The sequence below is a fragment of the Bombina bombina genome, chromosome 7 (genome assembly GCF_027579735.1).
Source record: "Bombina bombina isolate aBomBom1 chromosome 7, aBomBom1.pri, whole genome shotgun sequence".
Taxonomy (NCBI): domain Eukaryota; kingdom Metazoa; phylum Chordata; class Amphibia; order Anura; family Bombinatoridae; genus Bombina; species Bombina bombina.
Genome location: NC_069505.1, coordinates 376,659,196 through 376,664,035, shown reverse-complemented (window position 1 = coordinate 376,664,035; position 4,840 = coordinate 376,659,196). Strand labels below are relative to the sequence as shown.

General features: G+C 37.6%; 1 pseudogene; it reads left to right on the top strand.

Moving 5' to 3' along the window:
* Positions 1-3,844: 3,844 nt before the first annotated feature.
* On the top strand, positions 3,845-4,630 carry LOC128636376 (UPF0489 protein C5orf22 homolog; annotated as a pseudogene).
* The last annotated feature ends 210 nt before the right edge of the window (positions 4,631-4,840 follow it).

The following is a 4,840-nucleotide window of genomic DNA, read 5'->3' as shown; positions in this document are numbered from 1 at the left end:
CCCTCAACCTTATGGATATTACCATATTATTAGAGGGGAAACTTAACGACAGAGATTAACCTAATCTACACTATTATTCCCTCAACCTTATGGATATAACCATATTATTAGAGGGGAAACTTAACGACAGAGATTAACCTAATCTACACTATGACCCGCAAGATATAATTCTCCCCTGACAGGCCTGAGATCTATATGCTTGAGCACTCCTAAGTTCCCACCATGTACCTTAACCTATTTACACTCATATATGGCTCCGCCCTCCACCCCTTCCCCTATGTGTATAGCGGTGCTTATCCGCTGAATCTCCCCTCCCCCCCCTATATATCTCGGCCCAAGAGTGGCTGATACATGCTAATTTTCCACGGGCTGATATCTTGGACTCAGATAATTCATCCTCTATTTTCTATTGTACTGTGGAGATCATCTGTCAATAATATAACATAAAATGAAGTTCTATTTTACCTCGCCTAAACTCTTGTCTATCTTCATATTAAGATCTGATATGTAATTATCTTGTTGCATGTGCATATTGCTTTTTCAATAATGCCAGTGTATAGACAATGTATTACTCTCTTTGTTGTAACTTTGGCCTTAGGTCGAATCTTGTTTGTTGATCTATGCTTTAACTTCAATAAAAAAATTATTTAAAAAAAAAAAAAGAGCTGATTACTTTGGGGCAATGCCCCGCAAAAGGCCCTTTTAAGGGCTATAGCCTATTGGTAGTTTAGTTTAGGCTAGGTTTTTTTTTTTGGGGGGGGGGGCTTTTTTTATTTTAATAGGGCTATTAGATTAGGTGAAATTAGTTTAAATATCTGTAATTTGTTTATTATTTTCTGTAATTTAGTGTTTGTTTGTTTTTGTACTTTAGCTAATTTAATTTAGCTAATTGTATGTAATTTATTTAATTGTATTTAATTTAGTTAATTTATTTCATTATAGTGTAGTGTTAGGTGTTATTATAACTTTTTATTTTACAGGTACTTTTGTATTTATTTTAGCTAGGTAGTTATTAAATAGTTAATAACTTTTTAATAACTATTCTACCTAGTTAAAATAAATACAAACTTGCCTGTAAAATAAAAATAAACCCTAAGTCAGATACAATGTAACTATTAGTTATATTGTAGCTAGCTTAGGGTTTATTTTATAGGTAAGTATTTAGTTTTAAATAGGAATAATTTAGTTAATGATAGGAAAATTTATTTAGATTTATTGTAATTATATTTAAGTTAGTGGGTGTTAGGTTTAGGGTTAGACTTAGGTTTAGGGGTTAATAACTTTAATATAGTGGCAGCGACGTTGGGGGCGGCAGATTAGGGGTTAAAAAATATAATGTAGGTGTTGGCGACATTGGGGAAGGCAGATTAGGGGTTAATAAATAGTATGTAGGTGTCGGCGATGTTGGGGGCAGCAGCAGATTAGGGGTTTAATAAATATAATGTAGGTGGTGGCGGTGTCCGGAGCGGCAGATTAGGGGGTTAATAATATAATGCAGGTGTTGGCGATGTTGGGGGCGGCAGATTAGGGGTTAAAAAATATAATGTAGGTGTTGGCGACATTGGGGAAGGCAGATTAGGGGTTAATAAATAGTATGTAGGTGTCGGCGATGTTGGGGGCAGCAGATTAGGGGTTAATACATATAATATAGGTGGTGGCGGTGTCCGGAGCGGCAGATTAGGGGTTAATAATATAATGCAGGTGTTGGCAATGTTGGGGGCGGCAGATTATTGGTTAATAAGTCTAAGATTAGGGGTGTTTAGACACGGGGTTCATGTTAGGGTGTTAGGTGTAGACATAAATGTTATTTCCCCATAGGAATCAATGGGGCTGCGTTAAGGAGCTTTACGCTGCTTTTTGGCAGGTGTTAGACTTTTTTTCAGCCGGCTCTCCCCGTTGATTCCTATGGGGAAATCGTGCACGAGCATGTTACACCAGTTCATCGCTGACTTAAGCAGTGCTGGTATTGGAGTGCGGTAATGAGCAAAATTTTGCTCAACGCTCACTTCTTGTCTTTAAATGACGGGTTTCTGAAAACTCATAATACCAGCGCTGTAGTTAAGTGAGCAGTGAGGGAAAACTCATTAGCACCGCACAGCCTCTAACGCAAAACTCATAATCTAGGTGTATGTGTGGTGAGGTGAAAATGGAGTAAAATTTCTCAATTTTCGCTGCGTAAGTCCTTGTGCTGAATTTGTGATACCGATTTGCGACGCAGTTCTATGTTAGGTTATGAGAGTAAAATATACGTGCCACATTTATTTATATGCGATAGCAATACCCGACTCCAAATCGGCGACGCCGGCTTTTGCGGGCGACGCCACATGTGTAATCGCGCCCCAAATTGCAGTATAACATTTGTAACTGTGTAGTAAAAATGTTGCAATATACTTTTATTATATATGTTATTTATTTTGCCCCCTTTGCAGGAATTTAAGTCAGAAATCTGTACTCATTTAGCTAGTTAGACTATATAGTTTGTACAGTATTGTACTCTGTAGCCCAGGCAAAGTATTTAAAATGTATTTTTAAGTATTTGTTTAGTAAGGCTCTATTCTTCTTAAAAAAAAAATTGTGCATGTTATTTGTGTTTGGTTGGTTTGCGCGCATTGGCTGTCAGGTTAGCGCATGTTGGGCAATCAAGTTAGTGTACATCGGGCGATCATGATAGATTTGTTTGCAAGCGTTAGGATTTGCAGGTAATTTTTTTACTCACAGTGGGCAAAATTACAAGTTTTGCGGTACGGCTACAATGTTGCAAAGTATACTAACACCCATAAACTACACTATTAACCCTTAAACCACACACCCCCCCTATTGCAAATACTTTATTAAACTTATTAACCCCTAATCCGTCACCCACCCACATAGCCAACACTTAAATAAAGTATTAACCCCTAAACCGCCGACCCCCCACATAGCCAACACTAAATAAACCTAATAACCCCTAAACCGCTGACCCCCCCACATCGCAACTACAATAATAAACCTATTTACCCCTAAACCGCCGGCCCACCACATTGCAACTACAATGATAAACCTATTAAACCCTAAACCGCCGCTCCCCATTGCAACCACTATAATTAAACAAACTAAATTAAACTAGTAACCCCTAAACCTAACACCACCTAACTTTAAATTAAAGTTACAATATATTAACTAATAACTACCTTAAAATAAATAAAAACTTACCTGTGAAAAAAAAGTAAGCTTAAAGGGATATGAAAACCCAAAAAATGATTTCATGATTCAGATAGAGAATACAATTTTAAACAAATTTCTAATTTACTTCTATTATCTAATCTGTTTTATTAGCTTGGTATCATTTGTTGAAGGAGCAGCAATGCACTACTGGTTTCTAATTGAACACATGGGTGAGCCAAATAACAATCGTTATATATATGCAGCTACCAATCAGCAGCTAGAATCTAGGTTCTCTGCTGCTCCTGAGCTTACCTAGATAAACCTTTCAGCAAAGGATAACAAGAGAACAAAGCAGATTAAATAATAGCAGTAAATTGGAAATTTGTTTAAAATTGTATGCTCTGTCTAAATCATGAAAGAAAATGTTTGGGTTTCATGTCCCTTTAAACTATAAATTAACCTAACATTACTATTTTAAAAAAACTAAAATAAACGAAAAATAAAACACCTAAGTTACAAAATTTAAAAATGTCTAACACTACGAAAAAATAAAAACAATCCAACATGAGTTTTGTTACCGGTTTTGCGAAATCTTTGAATATTTGCTCCGTTACCAGCAAAGAACAGTGAGGATGCTCTTTTAAGAATTAACCCTGCATTGGTCTTCTTTAGGAAACCTTTGCTGCTAGTTTTCTACAAAATGAGCTGCAGCGCTGAGCACAGTCACCGCCTTAGAAAATATAATGAGTTACCTGTCTGGGTGGTAGAGGATCATCACGATGTCCTGCCTTTAATCTATCGTGCTACTGGATCTAGGCATCTGCCTGGTAGTAACATTAGCTTTATTCATTTTGATTCCCACCCGGATCTCCTTATACCAGTGAATATGTCTGCAGATATTTAGTGAGTTAAGCATTGAGAACTGGATCATGCCTGTGGTGTACGCTGGGCATTTTTCTCAGGTAGTCTGGATTCATCCATTCTGGCCCAGCAGATTTAAGAGAGGCGTCATTCCTTCTTAGTAGGCAAGGATAAGTCAACCACTACCATAAGGGTCAAAAGCACTGATGATTATTTTCTAAGTGATGGACTTTACGTTTCTTGAAGAGCAACTTGAGAACCCCAAGCACCTACAGTTAGATGTAATTCTCTTGAGTCCTGTGAAGGAACCTGGCTGTGAAGATGAAGAAAAAAGGGCAGAAAGAGACATAAGGAAGGAGACTTTTTCAAATGACAACTTGGAAACCTGCAGGGATGCAAACAATATATTGTCACTGAACTCCAAGCTTGCTAATCACATTCTGCAACTGCTAGAGCAAGAGGAGGCTTATGTCTTGATGTAGATTTAGACTTCTTTTCAGTAAAGAATCCCTTTAAAGAGATGTATACCCAGGATGAATACAAAATATTACCAGAGCTCTACAGTTTCAAAAAGCCAAACTCCGATTCTTTGGAGCCTAATGATTACCTGCTTTATTTGCATTGACAGCTCTTTGGACTTCACATTCAGAGTTTACAGCAACGGTGTCAGGGTTTTTTCCCTGTTGTGTTTGCCATGTGCTGCTGGCAGCCATTTTACTCACCTCTCTTCCTGACTATGGTGCATTGTGGGGGATGCTGCTCAATTCCTGCACTTCCTTTTATGGCCAGTCTGGTGTGCATTATCCATGTGAGACAGGATGCAGTCTCAGAATTG